The sequence below is a fragment of the Lactuca virosa genome, chromosome 3 (genome assembly GCF_052849685.1).
Source record: "Lactuca virosa cultivar CGN04683 chromosome 3, Lactuca_virosa_CGN04683_v6, whole genome shotgun sequence".
NCBI lineage: Eukaryota > Viridiplantae > Streptophyta > Magnoliopsida > Asterales > Asteraceae > Lactuca > Lactuca virosa.
Window position 1 is genome coordinate 235,090,941 of NC_136428.1, and position 19,516 is coordinate 235,110,456.

Below are 19,516 nucleotides of genomic sequence, written 5' to 3' on the forward strand. Positions count from 1 at the left end.
AGTTTTAGTCCATATGAAACCGTGAAAAGTATGTTTTCTCCGTACTAACTTAGTATTCTGTATTTGGACTTGTAAAATTATGGTATTATAGTTTTATTATTTAATAAAACTATCTGAAGATGTTTACTTATTCTTACATTAATCGTATCGTTCAATACCAAATTGTGAGTTATCATAACCATGCTTGATGACCTAAGATGGCCTAAATACGACGTTCTTCAAGCGTCGCTATCGGTACGACATTTGTCACCCCAGGCCTGTCGGCCTAACTATAGTGAACAGTTAAGGTGCGGGATTGTCAGTCCCGTATAGATCTATACACAAGTGTCACGCTCTCCCTCCAGGAGACTCTGGTTATAATTTCAGGACTTGGTTGGTACTTAGATAAGTACTTGAAGTAAGTCTCACAAATGCTATATTGACGGTTACATGTAGAATAATGAAAAGTTACTTTGTAATAGATAAACTGTAAGTATATTTCATAAACTATATTTAATATAGTTTATATAACTGTTTTCCGTAAATTATTCTGAATATGTAAAGCAACATAAAATATGAAAGGTTACAACATATGAAAAGTTATGTTTGTTTTCCGTAAGTTTATAGTTTATATGTCTGTTTTCTATATTGTAATCTGAACTTTGAAAGGCAACATGTAAGTTCCATAAACTATACCTATTATAGTTTATGTGTTTGTGTTTTACTGAAATGAAAACCTTTGTTTAATTTGTAAAATTTGTAATACGATTATTCCGCGAAATTCAACATTTATACCCGAATGGTATTAAAATAGCTTGCAAAAAATTATATTTTCATTTAACAAGTTTGAAATCATTTTATACTTATATAAATATAAGATTTATATAATTAGGATTAAACAGACAGTCGAATAAATAATTTTACCCCAAGCCCACAACCAAACAAGGAACAGGAAATGGAGTTAAATTATCAATTTTAAGTCTGTTGAACCCTAATTATATAATATATACACACACACACATATACATATATATATATATATATATATATATATATATATATATATATATATATATATATATATTAAGTATATAATTTTAATAACGGCAACAATTAATATATATTAAAAACATTTAGATATTAACACAAATTTCTTGTGTTACACTTGTATTCCCCACCTAAAATAGTGAAAAATAATGAAAACGTAGGGGTATGAACTCACCTCGTGTGTGAGTTCCTGGTTGGTTACGAAGTGGTTGTGACGATCCTTTGCTTAGAACACGTGATTATAAACGTATCTAATAATATTTATACACATAATTACATGTATAAATTAGATAACTAATAATTTATCAAGATAAATAATATTAGTTCGTATAGATTACTTATTAATAGTGAAGAGAAGTTCTTATAAAAGTTTGAAGGCTTCTGGGTAACTGCTTGAAGATGCGAAGAACTTTGATATGTGTTTTGAGAGCATATAGGTGAAATGAGTTTACTGATTGTGTCAAATGAATTCATTTGTTCCTTAAATATGAAGGAAACTCATGAGGCGGTGAATGTGAGGTTTACGGGGGTAATCACATTGGGAAGCTAACTTTGGATAAGATATAAGATATTTAGGAGTGTTTACGGATGAATTATGTTCTAGAAAGTGTGTTTTCGGATCTATAGTAAAAGTGAATAGAGTTTTCGGATTCTAATTCTAATAGAAAAGGGTTTTCGAATCCTTAATGGGCTTCAAAGTTTGTTTTCTCCCATACTCTATTGAGTTTTCGCCCCTAATGGGCTTTGGGTTGTGTTTTCGGATCTAGGCCAAGCGAAAACACCATTTGGAAACAATTCAAATCCGTAAACCCTTCTTGAATAAATGCCAAATCCGTAAACCCCTTTCTTATTGAATTACTTTGGGCGAAAACTCATTTAATGGTTATATTTATGGTTTAAACCCTTAGTCTTTCAACCTATGGTCATTTATATCACCCTAAATTAGATTAGGTTTCAATCCATACTTCTTTATTATTTCTATTCATAAGCCCTAAGGCTATAGATGATACAATGCAACAAGGATTGAAATGTAGTTTTTCCCTAGTACTTGGCTAGGGTTTAGACATTTATTTGAATAAGTTTGATTTACATTGACTTGAAATAACGGGTTGTTACATTATCCCCCCCCCCCCGTTAGTGGGAATTTCGTCCCAAAATTGTTTTTTAAAGTGGTACTCATGAACTAGGGAAAAGATGTGGATACTTTTGTTTCATTTGATCTTCCCGTTCCCAAGTGAATTCAGGTCCTCGCTTGGCATTCCAACGAACCTTCACTATTGGTATATGACTTTGTTTTGTTCTTTTGACTTCCCTATCCATGATTTCCACTGGTTCTTCTACGAAGTGTAGACTCTCGTTTAGTTTGATATCGTCCAGTGGGATTACAAGAGTCTCGTCAGATACACACTTCCTGAGATTAGAGACGTGAAAAGTGGGATGAATGTTACCGAGTTCATGTAGTAGTTTGCGTTTATAAGCAACCGGACCAATTCTAGCAAGAATCTCGAATGGTCCGATGTACCTTGGATTTAGTTTTCCTCGTTTTCCGAAACGTATCATTCCTTTCTAGGGTGAAACCATTAACAAGACGCGGTCACCAACTTGGAATTCCAAGGGTTTTCGTCGTTTGTCCGCATAACTCTTTTGTCTGTCTCTAGAAATCAATCGTTCCCAGATTTGGATTATCTTTTCTGTGGTTTCACGAATGATCTCGGGATCGGTTAGTGTACTGTCGGGTACTTGGTTCTTGGCTAGTTACGTATCACCTACTTCAGTCCATCACAGAGGGGATCTGCACTTACGGCCATAGAGGGATTCAAATGGAGCAACTTTGATGCTAGTGTGATAATTGTTGTTGTACGAGAATTCAACAAGTGGTAAATGGGTATCCCAAGCTTTACCAAAATCAATCACACAAGCTCTTAACATGTCTTCCAGTGTTTGTATGGTTCTTTCTCTTTGCCCATCAGTTTGAGGATGGTACGCTGTACTCATGTCAAGATTGGTTCCCAAGGACTTTTGCAGTGATTGCCAAAACCGCGAGGTTCCCAAGGACTTCCACTCAGGTATTTCTGGTTGTTGTAGTAAACCTGAGGGCTTTTGATATTCTACCTTTACTTTAGCGCAAGTTAGACACTTGCCCACATAGGTAGCAATCTCAGCTTTCATGTTCGGCCACCAATAGAGTTTCTTAAGGTCCATATACATTTTGTCTGAACCTGGATGAACGGAGTATAGAGTTTTATGAGCTTCATTCATGACAACATCTCTGTAGCCACCAAACTTCGGTGTCCAGATCCGATCCATGAAATAACGAACTCCGTCACCCTTGACTTCTAAGTTCTTTTCCATTTCTCTTAAAGCTTCACCTATCATGTTCTCGGGTTTCAAGGCGTCCAACTGAGCCTCCTTGATCTGTGTGGACAGGTGGGAATGGATAGTCATAGTTAGAGACTTTACTCGGTGGCCCGAGTACTCTTTATGACTAAGGGCATCTGCTACTACATTGGCTTTGCCGGGATGATAGCGAATTTCACATTCGTAATCATTGAGTAACTCCACCCATCGTCGTTGTCTCATGTTCAGTTCTTTTTGATCGAATATGTGCTGGAGGCTTTTGTGATCAGTAAAGACTGTGCATTTCGTACCGTACAGGTAATGCCTCCAAATCTTTAGAGCAAAAACCACTGCTCCCAGTTCAAGGTCATGTGTGGTATAGTTGACCTCGTGGTTCTTATGCTGTCTCGAGGCATAGGATATGACCTTTCCTCGCTGCATAAGAACGCAACCTAGCCCTTGCTTGGACGCATCGCAGTAGACTACGAAATCTTCCGTCCCTTCTGGGAGGGACCAGATCGGTGCGCTGCAGAGGGCTTGCTTTAGTGTCTGGAAAGCAGTTTCTTGTTTCTCCTCCCAATTGAAAGTTACACCATTCTGAGTCAGGGTGGTGAGTGGATTCACGATATTTGAGAAGTTTTGGATGAACCTTCTGTAATAGCCAACGAGACCTAGATGTTGTCGAATCTCTGTTGGGGTTCGTGGGGTCGCCCAGTTTTCGATAGTTTTGATCTTGGAGGGATCGACATGTATCCCTTCCTTGCTGACTACATGACCTAGGAATTCCACCTTTCGAATCCAAAATTCGCACTTCGAGAACTTATCATACAATTTCTCTGCCCTTAAGGTTTCCAAGACTTGTCGTAAGTGTTGGCTGTGTTCTTCCTTACTTCGGGAATGGACTAGTATATCGTCACTGAAAACTATAACGAACTTTTCTAAGTAAGGTCGACACACACGGTTCATCAGGTCCATGAATACTGCGGGTGCATTCGTTAAACCAAAGGGCATCACTACAAATTCATAGTGACCGTAGCGAGTTCTAAAAGCTGTCTTTGGAATATCGGCCTCTTGGACTCGTAGCTGATGGTATCCTGATCTTAGGTCAATCTTAGAGAAGAAACTGGCTCCTTGAAGTTGATCGAAGAGGCCGTCTATTCGTGGTAGAGGGTATCGGTTCTTAACGGTAAGCTTGTTTAGTTCGCGGTAGTCTATGCACATTCGGAACGATCCATTCTTCCTTTTCATGAACAAGACCGGTGCTCCCCAGTGTGAGAAGCTCGGTCTAATGAATCATTTACTGAGAAGTTCGTTCAATTGGCTAGACAGTTCCTACATCTCTGATGGTGCAAGACGATACGAGGATTTAGCTACGGGGGTAGCTTTGGGAATCAAATCGATTCGGAATTCGACTTGGCATTCAGGAGGAACTCTTGAGAGATCTTTAGGGAAAACATCAGGAAAATCACAAACTTTGGGAATATCCTTGATGCTTTTCACTTCTTGTGTCTTGTCAACCACATGAGCTAAGAAAGAACAGTAATCTTTGCGAAGATACTTCTGGGCCTTGACGCAAGAAATTATTTGAAGATTTACACCGGATTTGTCGCCATAGATAACGAGAGATTCGTTACTTGGCAGATTAAGACGAATGGCTCTTTCAAAACATAGGATATCAGCATGATGAAGACTTAACCAATCCATGCCGATTATAATGTCAAAACTTTAATTTGAGACCGGCATAAGGTCAATTTGAAAGAATGGTTATTTAGAGTTAGTGTGCATCCTATGTATATGTCATTTGTTCTCTCGGTCTTTCTGTTTTCCATCTCTACTGTGAATGTATTTTTTAATGATTGAGGATTTTGTTTTAGTAGATGTTTGAATTTAAGGCTCACGAAGCTTTTCTCTGCACCACTATCGAAAAGAATGCACGCGTAAGAATTGTTGAGAAGAAACGTACCGGTCACCACGGTAGGATCTGCCATCGCTTCTTCGTGGCCAATTGCTAAAATTCTCCCCACACCACCCACATTCTATGTCTTTGGGAAGTCTCTCTTGAAATGCCCGAGTTCACCACATTCATAGTAGGCTTGACTTACTCCCGCTACAGGAACTTGAGAGATGGGTTGTGCGGGTGCTTTACAGAAACGGGTGGTGTGCCCCTTCCTGTTGCAGTTTCGGCAGTGCATTTCTCTACAAACTCTCGTGTGGTGGAAGTTGCACTTATTGCACTTTGGTAAAGTTCCAGGATATCAACTCGGAGGTGCTGGTGTAGTAGAAATAGTGGTAGGTGTAGAAGTAGGAGCAGCATCAGGAACAATAACAGTGTGTACTGCCACATTTTGCTGCTTCTTAGAAGGCTCTTGTGATGACTGACCCTTTCGTTTATTCCAGATTTCTTTTTGCTGCCTCCTTCTTTGGGCTTTTCAGGAACAACTGGCATGGAGCCTTGACGAACTCCATGATCTACAAGTGTCTGAGCCAGACGCTTGGCGCTATCAAATGTAAGAGGGTTGGAGGCAATAACGTTTTCTTGAGTCGGGGGAGTTAACCCCCAGATGTATCTTTCTACTTTCTTACTCTCCGGGGTGACCATCTCGGGACACAGTAGAGCCAGGTCACTGAATCTGGCAGTATATACAACAATATCAGAGTCCTTCATCGTCAGACTCCAGAGCTCCTGCTCTAACTTTTGTATTTCGCCACGAGGACAATATTCTACCAACATTAAAACTTTCAAGTCTTCCCAACTCATGGCATTGGCTACTGGGAGAGATAACGACTTAACATAGCTGTTCCACCAAGAGAGAGCTCTATTCAAGAAAGTGCATGCTGCAAATTTCACTTTGCTAGTTTCAGGGCACGCACATATTTCAAACACTGATTCGGTTTTCTCGAACTAGCGAGTCAAAGAGATGACACCTCCAATGCCTTCAAAGGATTTGGGTTTAGCATTTGTAAAGTCTTTATAAGAACACTCCCTTGGTTGTCAAGGACTTTGCCCATGATTAGAGTTGCGGGCACCACTACCAGCTCCACTAGTACCACTAGCGTTAATTTGCGTCATGGCAGCAGCCACGTCGGCGGTTACTGCTGCTTGGAAGACAGTAGGATCATTCTGTGGAGGTGGTGGCGGTGGTGGAATTGGTGGATTGTTGTTGATACGTCTATTTGATTTACATGGTGGCATCTTTTTCTATAAGATTCAAAGAGGAAATAATGATAAGTCCTCTATAGGAATTATTAGTCAGGTGATATTGAACAAGATACATCATATCCTGACTTTCATAGTATTTTGCAATTTACAACAGAAGTTTACTAATATAAGTAAACAATCGCAATTTCAGTTTATGGACTTTGTAGCAACACTTCTAGAGAATTTGTATAATGTATTCCATACCAGGTCCTCCTATAATCACTTAGTGTATACGAACCATACATAATCAAGACCAAATAGACCTTTGAATAAGTGATCATACTCTAAGTCCACAACCAAACAAGGGACATGAAATAAAGCTAAATTACAAATTCTAAGTCTATAAAATCTTAATTATATATAACTCTTATGTATACACTTAGTAATTATAGATTTACCAGTAATGATCCTTTGTTTTCACATGTTTGTTTCTAGTAAGAATGACCTTCTTGAACATTGTTGTTTCAGTGCTAAAGTGATATAAAATACTCCTATAGTATTTTAACTTTATGTTTGATTCTAAAGTTCTTATGGTATATAGATTTGGTAAGTTTTAGACTTGTTGCAACACCATGATCACTCCCAAACACATGTTAGTCGTATCTCAAATAAAAATAGTTGATCAGGCTATATTTATCCCATATATGATTACATAACTGTCCAGGTTTAACTGCAGTGTCCAACATCTAAATACTTTTATGTAGTTCTCACTGTGATACTGTTTCTTGTATGTATGTATGTTATTATACTTCTTATAAAATACTTAGATTTTATAAGTATACTTTTAGTCAGAGCGTTTAAGCCCCATTGTATTTATAGTTGTATCTCTTTTATGCTTTGATATACTTAGTTCACTATAAACATTGCTCTGATACCAATCTGTCACACTCCCAAACCAGAACGACAGAAACGTTTGGGGGCGGAGGACGTCATGTACAGTATCACAACAATTGCATAATAGTAATCAAAGTACAACAACCATGTATTGAAAAAGTATAAGTTTATACATGACACCAAAAAGTTAAAAGACATGAGTCTATGAAGCTCCGTCTTCTCAAAAATCCGTGGATGTACCTGTCACTGATTTCCAGAGAATACAAGTAGTTTTGAAAAGAGTGTCAACAATTAAGTTGATGAGTTCATAAGCTTGTTTGTAATTGAAATCTGTCGTTGTTCATAGAAAATGTAAACATGTTTTTCCCAGAAAATCCTATATTTTTTGTTTTAATATGTAATACTCAAAACGTGTAAATGTTATTGTACTCTGATATAGTATGCTATAGTTTTAGTCCATATGAAACCGTGAAAAGTATGTTTTCTCCGTACTAACTTAGTATTCTGTATTTGTACTTGTAAAATTACTGTATTATAGTTTTATTATTTAATAAAACTATGTGAAGATGTTTACTTATTCTTACACTAATCGTATCGTTCAATACCAAATTGTGAGTTATCATAACCATGCTTGATGACCAAAGATGGCCTGAATACGACGTTCTTCAGGCCTCGCTATCGGTACGACATTTGTCACCCCAGGCCTGCCGGCCTAACTGTATGTGACATCCCCATTTTTATGGCCAGAAAAGACCGATTTTGTTTATGCTTTATAAAAATCAGAGTACCTATTTTAATAAAAGTGTTGTGGAATTTGTTCCCAGAAAAACATGATAAATACATTATCAAAGCATTTCCTAAGAAATGTATTTTATTCATTTTAAAACATTTGGGATGTCATCATCAACACAAAAACATAAGCATAAATAGACCTTACATTTATTTACACTAGTGATCTACATCTCTTCTAAATCTCTCAGTGTAAAGTAGCTTCGTATCGACACCTGTGATACAAATAAGCTTGAGTGGGTTAGGTTGGGAAACCTGGTAAGTACATAGGGTTTTCAACCCACAATAATTTAATTATTATGTTTAAACATCAAACAATCAACCCAATTACCCATCCCCATTATCTTCCTTACTCTTAAGGTCTACCCTAAGAGTCATTTATCCTGCATTCGTTCATTCCGAAGTCCATTGCTTCCAGGGTTTATATGACAGGCACTAAGTCCAAAGCTGCCAATGCTCATTCGTAAAACACTAATTCCATAGCTGCTTAAGTTCATTCATCGGGTACTAAATCCATAGCTACCAGTGTTTATCTAATAGGTACTAAGTCCATAGCTACCAACATTTATCTAACAGGTACTAAGTCCATAGCTACCAATGTTTATTCAATAGGCACTAAGTCCATAGCTGCCGATGTTATTTGTTAGGCACTAAGTCTATAGCTGCCAATGTTCACTCATATCATCTTTCATCTCTTGTCATTCATCTACCCATGTTTTACTCAACATATTCTTAGATATAAAATACATATACAGTTTAAATTATTTAAAACATGTATAAAATCGTTCATCCAGCATAGATAACAAATATACAGATAATATGCACACATAATACGTAATTTATATAAAATACTTCATATCTATGTGTAAGATGAAAGTAACTATGCACTCACCTGTAAAGGTGGTGACTCGGCACTCAGACAACAATTCGTTACTCTTAAAACAATTTTCCTTTGAAAAAACCTAGTACCATTACCACTAGAGTTTAGTCTAATCTTCAACGAGACTAGTTAATAGTCTTGCTATTATTACTATTATATAAGCGTTAGAACAATACTCTTCACCCACTATGTATAGACAGGGCCAGACATGAAACACCGGAGGGCAGGAACATTTTGGCATATAACACTTCTGAAATCCAACAACCCAGGCGGCCCTTCAAACCAGATTCCCTGTACCGCGAGTGGTTAAAAATATATTATAACGACACTTATATAACCCATAATAATAGCTGAAATAATTATTATAAGGTCCTAATAACGTTACTATATTTAAATAAAAGCTATATTAAAAATTAGGTAGGCGTATCTTACCTACGAGGGGGTTTGGCTAGAAGTCGGGCTCTGCAGGGGCAGGACTTCCGAGCCGAAAGCTCTTCTTCTCGGAGCCTTCGAGCGCTCCGTGGCTTTCTTCTAGCGTTAGGGGAGTTTTTGGGAGGTTTAGAGAGAGTGTAGAGAGAAGAAAGAATGGGAAAGGTGTGAAGAAAATGTGGGTGGAAGGGGTTGTATTTATAGGGTGAAATATGGCTGAAATTGGTGCCACATATCACCATCTAGTGGCAAGCCTTGGGGAGAAAGCAATGGTCAAGATTGTGCCACATCATCCATTTTCGCACAACACACTTCCGACTTCTAAAATCCGTAACTTTCGCATACGAGCTCCGTTTTTGACGTTCTTTATATCCACGCGTAGGTAAAAATAAGATCTACAACTTTCCTTTTGACTCCGTCGGATAATTCTCGACCGATCTTAAATTTAACAGTAGAAGGTGAGTACACTGTTAAATGACCGTGTAAAATTCATAACTTCTACATACAGACTCCGTTTTCGTCTGTTTTTTTGTCGTTAAGTTCCTATTAATGAGATCTTCAATTCTCATTTAGGTCGCGTTTGCCAAAAACCGCTCGATCTAAAATTCGAGTTTCGGGCAGCGCACTGCTAGGCCAAATCTTAGAAAAATCATAACTTCCTCATACGAAGTCAGATTCGGGCGTTCTATTTATGCACGCTCTCGGTTTAAAGTATACTACAACTTTTGTTTAGATCACTAAGGCCAAAAAGTCCTCTATCATAAATTCACTATTTACGTCGCATAGTGTCGTGCCGGTTTTGTCGCGAAACTTCGACGGACCATAACTTCTTCGTTATAACTCGGATTGCGGCATTCTTTATATCTACGGAACCCTTGTGACATATTCTACAAGTTGGTTAAGATTAATCATTCTAAATAATCTTCCATCAAAAACTCATTTTTGATGTTCATTGTCTCTAAATTGACTAGCCCGGATCTACGAGCGTTACACTGTAGTGAACAGTTAAGGTGCGGGATTGTCAGTCCCGTATAAATTTATACACAAGTGTCACGCTCTCCCTCCAGGAGACTCTGGTTATAATTTCATGACTTGGTTGGTACTTAGATAAGTACTTGAAGTAAGTCTTACAAATGCTATATTAACGGTTACATGTAGAACAATGAAAAGTTACTTTGCAATTGATAAACTGTAAGTATATTTCATAAACTATATTTAATATAGTTTATATAACTATTTTCCGTAAATTATTCCGAATATGTAAAGCAACATAAAATATGAAAGGTTACAACATATGAAAAGTTATGTTTTTTTTCCGTAAGTTTATAGTTTATATGTTTGTTTTCTATATTGTAATCTGAACTTTGAAAGGCAACATGTAAGTTCCATAAACTATACCTATTATAGTTTATGTGTTTGTGTTTTACTGAAATGAAAACCTTTGTATAATTTGTAAAATTTGTAATACCATTATTCCGCGAAATTCAACATTGATACCCGAATGGTATTAAAATAGCTTGCAAAAAATTATATTTTCATTTAACAAGTTTGAAATCATTTTATAGTTATACAAATATAAGATTTATATAATTATGATTAAATAGACAGTCAAATAAATAATTCAACCCCAAGCCCATAACCAAACAAGGAACAAGAAATGAAGTTAAATTATCAATTCTATGTCTGTTGAACCCTAATTATATAATTTGTATATATAAGTATATAATTTTAATAACGGCAACAATTAATAAATATTAAAAACATTTAGATATTAACACAAATTTCTTATGTAACACTTGTATTCCCCCCTAAAACAGTGAAAAATCATGAAAATGTAGGGGTATGAACTCACCTCGTGTATGAGTTCCTGGTTGGTTACGAAGTGGTTGTGACGATCCTTTGCTTAGAACACATGATTATAAACGTATCTAATAATATTTATACACATAATTACATGTATAAATTAGATAACTAAGAAATTGTCAAGATAAATAATATTAGTTCGTATAGATTACTTACTAATAGTGAAGAGAAGTTCTTATAAAAGTTTGAAGACTTCTAGGTAACTGCTTGAAGATGCGAAGAACTTTGATATATGTTTTGAGAGTATATGGGTGAAATGAGTTTACTGATTGTGTCAAATGAATTCATTTGTTCCTTAAATATGAAGGAAACTCATGAGGCAGTGAATGTGAGGTTTACGGGGGTAATCACATTGGGAAGCTAACTTTGGATAAGATATAAGATATTTAGGAGTGTTTACGGATGAATTATGTTCTAGAAAGTGTGTTTTCGGATCTATAGTCAAAGTGAAAAGAGTTTTCGGATTCTAATTCTAAGAGAAAAGGGTTTTCGAATCCTTAATGGGCTTCAAAGTGTGTTTTCGCCTCTATTCTGTTGAGTTTTCGCCCCTAATGGGCTTTGGATTGTGTTTTCGGATCTAGGCCAAGCGAAAACACCATTTGGAAACAATTCAAATCTGCAAACCCTTCTTGAATAAATACCAAATCCGTAAACCCCTTTCTCATTGAATTACTTTCGGCGAAAACTCATTTAATGGTTATATTTATGGTTTAAACCCTTAGTCTTTCAACCTATGTTCATTTATGTCACCCTAAATTAGCTTAGGTTTCAATCCATACTTCTTTGTTATTTCTATTCATAAGCCCTAAGGCTATAGATGATACAATGCAACAAGGATTGAAATGTAGTTTTTCCCTAGTACTTGGCTAGGGTTTAGACTTTTATTTGAATAAGTTTGATTTACATTGAGTTGAAATAACAGGTTGTTACATCTGTACCCCCATCTTGACCAAATCTTAAACCAAAGTCTCACATACCCGAACAACAGATCCATATGACCCATTCTTACGAAACCATTAACTCGAACAGATCGATGATCCTCCAAGCAGAATACCCCGTTCTCCCCCACTTAGGGTTCGAACTACCACCAACTAATATTGCAGATAGACCAAATCCCTTATCGGCTTAACCAGATACATAACATAAATGACCCTTGGAATATATAACACAACGCAAGATGATCTTCCATATAAAGAAAATGCAAACTCAAAGAGATTTTAAATCTCATATGGAGACCTCGAAAACTTCCCAATCATAACCGCCTCTAACATCAAGAATCCCATGCAGATGCACAAGCAATAATTCTAACAGTCCATTCATAGCACTATTTCTATATCTAGAAACAAATGGACTACCACACACCTTGTGTACAAATCCCCAACCATCAATTCATTGTGAGGATCATTCATAAATACAAGAGGCATCATCCTCATAGTTGGGATACATCAGAGAAAACAAAAGTTGTCATTCCCAATTCACTTCGCTGATCACCTGAAACAATCAACTAGCACCTGACCTGACTATATTCAAAGAAAGCAGACCCTTGATCTCATCTCAAGACATCTCTAGCACAAGAATCCTCTTGTGCATTACCAAACTGCCATACTTGCCGCAAAAATCCGCAACTATCTAGCCCCATGCTGGGTCTACATCCCAACTCTGAAAATCACATGTGTGCTATATCTTTCCTCCGAACATGGATAGCTGGAAGAACATTACCCCCCGTCGTAGATAGTGATAAACCAATCCATCTGCCAATCACTCAGCCTCCGACTGCAATCCTCTAGTCGATCGTCACAATCACTTTCTTCTTAAGTCCTACGACTTAATTGACACTACCTTGATCAAGGCCCTCGAGACCTCAAATCAACTAACTCACCTAGGTCTGCACCATTCAAACCTAAACTAACATGGCTACTAAGTCCCACACCTTCACCAGAACCATCCTCAGCCTGAACAACCATAACCGGTAAACCGAATAAGACGGGAACACATTGCAATGAATCATGGTGCCAAACCATGCTATCTACCCCCAACCAGCTCCTTAGATTCCTTGAAATTTTCCTTGATTCGAGTACGGATCCTGTGCTTTCAGTACTATGGGCCCAATACTACCTTCCACACCTATTCATACTTTCCTCAAGAATCATTCTGGATCCTATAAGTAACTACTCATGTCCAAAACCGACCAATCCAACCACATATACCCACTCTCAAACAAATACACGTCGCTAAACAGCTCACCACTTCCTCTAAGGCACTTTATAGGCACTCCTAGGATCCCCACCTCCATTTCCATCAGCCGCTGAAGAAATCCTACCAATGTCAGCTAACTACTTCATGAATACAATTACATGCAACAAAACTTAAATAATCTTTCGACTATAGACCCAACCCTACAACAGTTAGAATCAAACAGGATTTGCGCAATAGGACCAAATTAATCACTCTAAAATTATTAACCTACATAACATATATCTCAACATATTTACATAGTAGTTAACTCACATCAATAAGAGTCCCACAAAGCACAAAGCAAGCAACATTCGTGAAGTAACACTCAAAAGCTACAAAAAAAAATCAAAGGACACCCTCAACTCACTTGCTACTACAATGCCAAGAACTTCCATTGACACTGCCTCTTGCCTTATGCATGCAAATTATACAAAAAACGGGATCACATAGAGTATCGAATAAATGATTCTACCCTAAGCCCACAACTAGACAAGGAATAGGCAATAAGGCCAAATCAATCCTTTTAGGGCTATATGATCCTAATCGTATATAATTTTTAAAGCATACACCTTGCAATCAATTCCATCAGCATAGATTCCAAATCTGACATAGCATCCAACTCCTCCTAGGCAAGAAGGCATCATAATCAGGTCATTCTATCATGCAATTCCTGAAGGTCCTTAGCCTACACGCTATCATGCATCTCTAATAGTTCACATATTAGGCACAAGCATGCATCTTTCCTAAGCATGCATTCTAGCATGCAACCCTGAGCAGATCCTTATTCTAATTTCTAGTAGTCATATCATATTATAACATATATAATATATCAACACATATGTGTATTTTGGGAACCACTTACTTGAGCACAACGGATTACACGCATCGCACCCCTTTCCATTATTAAACCTTTTTAGAAAATCATTTTCTTTTAAAATATTTTATTAACTCCTCAGTTTGAGTTCAGACACACCCGAGAGTGTGCCCAAATCCATCAAACCAAGGCTCTAATACCAACTTGTAACGTCCTAAAAATACCGAGTAAAATTTTCATTTTAAATATGTCAAAACCATTCATTCATAATCCCAAAAAATGACCAGAGTGAAAGTATTCTCAAACATCAGAGTGAAATCATAAACAATCATTGCGGAATAAATCTTCGGGGGAAGCAGTGCGATCAAGCTAGGCCCTACCTTTTGAAACCAGAAGTAGTTGAAAACATTTTAAACATAAACCGTAAGAATAAAGTTTAGTGAGTTCCCCAAAATACGACATGACATACTAATCAGTGGGCCCAGCCCTGGGGTATATTCCAACCCAACATACAATAATGGGCCTAACCCTGCAGTTTCTTTCAACCCAAACATACTATCATGGGCCCAACCTTAGGGCCTAGCCTTGGGGTTTATATCAACCCAAGCATACAATTATGGGCCGACCCTAGCTTTTATTTCAACCCAATCATACAAACATGCAAGAGTCACAAAGACATCTAGCATCCTACATAACACAAACCAGTAAACCGACATTGGTGCCTTCGACCCATAAGTACAGTGAGAAGACTCACCTGAACTATTCAATAGAAGCCCAACAACTACCACAACAATAGAACATCCAACCCAAGCTTCCTAAAGCTAAACTGAGATAAATCTTTAGTAAAAAAGTCAATTCTACCAAAGTTTGACCAAAAGTCAAACTGGTCAAAAAGTCAACGGGAAAAACTAAGGTCAAAATTTCCAACAACATCCCTCCACGTTTTGTGCTTCCCTGGCCACGTCGTGGGCACAAAATGCCAAAAAAGTCGCTGATTCCCCAGTCGCCACGCCGTGCAGCCTAAGGTCACGCCATGGGGACTGGCCTGAACAACTCAAACGAGCTTAATCTATTTTCTTCCGATTTCAAGAGCTCCAAAGCTCATATCTGATCCTATCCAAGGTCTTAATGGATAAAGTTTCTAACTTTATCCATTAGGAAGGTCCAAACCACCAAGATCTAGACTTTAAGTCTCAAAGGGACCCAAAAATGCATCTTTCTTAACATAATCCATTAAGTCCAAGTCTCCAAATTTTAGATCTGAATCAACAAGATGTCTAGATGGATAAAGTTTCCAACTTTATCCATTATAATGTCACAATCTTTCAAGATCTAAACTTTAATACACCAAAATGGCCTAAAGGACCAATATAACTTGCATGACAAAAAGGGAAGGCAAAAGATCAAAAACTTCCTAGTCCATGAGGTCCATGAAACATTCTAAACCAATCAAAAGATGTTGGAGTCCACTCAACTCCAAGATCACCCATAAAATGGAGTAAAAGTTCAAAAAACCCCAAATGACAAGATCTAAAGAACTAGATAGGAAGATTGGAACTTTATACTTACAATAGTCCAGAAACGTAGTGTTTTTGATGGATCTAAACTTGAAGCATCATTCGTTGCAACCAAAAGAGAATTCTTGATCTTTAACTTCATCAATATATCATAAAAAGCACCAAAAGAGGAGAGATGGGAGAGGATAAGCTCAAATCTTGAAGGTGGAGGCTAGGGTTTCTCCCTAGGGGTCCTAGAGGTGGTGGATGCTGCTAAAATGCCAACAATACGGAACCTTATGCTTAAATAAGTTGAAAACCTTAAAATCATGGGCTTGGGCCTGATAGATTGCCACGACATGGGTTATGATCCCCACTCCGTGGTGACTGCCATGTCGTGGGCTCTGATACCCACTCCGTGGCGACAGTTTTTACCCAAATCCACCTCAACTTCAAACAACCATAACTTCTTCGTTTCAACTCTATTTTTGGCAATCTTTAAATCCACAGAAAGGTATTGATGAGCTCCACACTTCTATCTAGTTAATTTTGGCTTAACACTTGTTGAACTAAAAACCATAATCCATGAAGGAAGTCTGAAACATCACTATTCCTATTTTACCCTTTAACTCCAAAACACAAACCAAGGGCTTAGATCACATACCCATTATGATCAACACCGATAGGGTCTAAACCCTATTCCCTTGAAGCCGAAGGCCTTTACTTGATCCATTTATTGTATGATGAAGTGATGAATCGAATATGTATGAAATCAGAGATGTAAATATGATCTGGTTTCAGCTCTATTATGCTCTCAATTCTTACAGAGATAATGTAGACAAGTTCATCCAAAGACTCTTATTTAACTTTAAGTAATGTCCCTATTTATAGGAAACATGAAAGCACACAAAAAATTACAAGGACTAAACATCTAAGCTTCGGTACAAAAATGGCTTGTAAAATAACATTAAGACTTCGACATATTACAACAGGTCTTCGACCCTTACAATCTCCCCCTTTGTAATAATGTCGACCTTATTCAATTCGTAAGAATCTGTATGGCATACAACATCACACTTCGAATTTCCGTGTACCAAGAAATAATCTTCTTCAGCTCATTCTTGTCCCCTTCATTATTCTTCTTGCAGTTATTCATACGAACAATAAAGTTCGTATATTGGGACGTAGTATATCTCTCTACTTCGCAAGCCTGGAACAAAAATCTCTTGGCCTTCCCATTCTTATCCTTCCCTGCGAAGACCAATCCAAATGGCTTCAAACATATTTCCCCATCTGCATACTTCTTTAACTCAGGTTGGGGCTTCGTTGGTTCCATGGGTACTTTCACTTCCAATCCCTTCGCAGTTGCCAACTCACATCAGTTAGTGCCAAACATTCATAGTAGTTGTCTATGAATATTTTGATATGAGCAAGACCAAGACGAAAAACTTCTGGATCAGTTTCTCGAAGATACGAAGCATCTTTGTCTTTCAAAAGCAATGCAACTTGTACAAGATCATACAAGTTCATCAACGGAAAATCAGCCACAGAGAAATCACATGATTGACCATTCGCTCTTGCAACATGAAAACGAAAGTTCTGCATCATTTCTCGAACATAACATCCTTCTTAATGCAGATCACCTTCTTTATTTTCACAAGCTACCATATTTCCTCTGGAAGTTTTCCAAGAACAACATGAAACCTGAGTTTCATATATGTGTATTCATCATCATTGTCAAATTTCTCATCAACCTTGTACTGGGCCATGATGAACATCATTTCATTGATTGGAAAGTCAAGTTGACTCATATCTGAATTAACCACAACATAACTTTGTTTTGGCTTCTTCTCAAAAGCATACATATGATTATATGCAACTCTTGCTTCGATAGTTTCATAGTTGTAATGCTTGCTTGGATCACCCTTGTCCATTCCAGGTGGATCACTTGCACGTCCAGTCATAATGCTCTGAACTACTCTTAGTTTTTCCACTTCAGCTTCAGCCTCAACTTTCTTCTCCTCTTTTGACTTTTCAACTAATATCGTTTTCCCTTTGTCTTTGTGCGCAGAACTATCAACGATATCCTTTGGCTTCGTACTACTACCACCTACAGCAGAAGAACCAATCATAATTCCTTTAGAAATTCGTCTTGTAATTGGCATCGTGGTAACAACCGTTGAAGTAACAGGCCCATCATTTGAGACTATTGGATTTTTTGATGGAATCTTTGTTTGAAATTTTTTCCCAATAGGCTTAACAACTTCATGCGAAACCTCACCAACCTTCGCATCACTAACCTTCTTTTCTCCCCCTTGCACCCCTGTGATAACAGGTGGGGCATCTGTTGGTAGAAGACTTGAGAACTTGGACAATGGAGACAACTATTTATGCAAAACAGCTTCGAATTGAGTAAACTTCTGGGACAGGAACTCAGGAGTTATGATTGAAGAGGGAGTTGGCTTGTCCAGAAGTTCTTTCAACTCCTTTAACAAACGAAGAACTTCCACAAAGCTTTGACCATCATCCGTAGAAAGTTGAGTAATTTGAGGACTCAAACTTTCGTTCAATTTGACAAACTTTGTGAGTGCATCACAAATAATATCCACCTTCTGATTGAGAGATGCATAATCTTTCTGAGCAATAGCAATCTCTTTCACCATGTCTTCACGAAGTTCTTAAAGCTTGAAGTTGACATCTTTTCGTACCTGCTTCACATCTTTAATAAACAAGACATGTCTTTCTTTAGCCATCCTTCGAAAATCTTGAACTTCACCCAGAAAATTCGAAGATCGAGACTTCATCCGTAACTCATTACACTTATCATTCTGATCCAACTTCTCCATTAAACGTGATTCAGAGTCTGCAATTAGTCCAGAACATTTGGTAACCATCCTGGCTTCGAATGCTTTCATCATAACATCCATTTCGAAACTTGAGACAAATTAACTTCCCCCCATGTTAGCTTAAGACTGAATAATCGAATTCATCTTTTTATTCAAAATCTTGAACTACTTCATTGTCATTAACATATTATCTGGTAAAGTGTCTTCTTCTTCATCAAATTCCAACTCTTCAAATGTACCTCCAAATCCTTCTTCTTCAGTATCAGTGTCCTCAGTAGATTTGGGTGGATCAGTTGATTGAGATGAAAACAGAGTAGTGAATGGTTGATTGATAATGGTTGCAAAAGTGGGTGAATTGGTAGTGTTTGAAACAGGAATGATAAAAGGAGGTAATGAAACAAAAGTATCCATTACAGAAGGTTCAGGATTACCTTGAGGTGTAACAAGAATTTCTTTATTTGAATCTCCTTCACCCATAGCAACATTTACATCCGTATCAGATACGTGTGTAGTTATGTCTGAAGTTCGAACCTCCTCAGGAGCTGACTTGGTTAACGAAACTTCCGGTGGTGTGACCTCAGTCTTCTTAGGAGTCGATTTTGGTGTAGGAATATTAGCTTCAGGTGTTTCAGGAACTTTCTCACCTTCGGATGATTCCTCTTGAATAACCACCTTTCGTTTCTTTATCTTCTTCTTGGAAATTTGTTTGGCCACATCTTCAGCTCTTCGTTTCTTTGATGAAGGAGAAACAGGAGCTGGAACCTCACG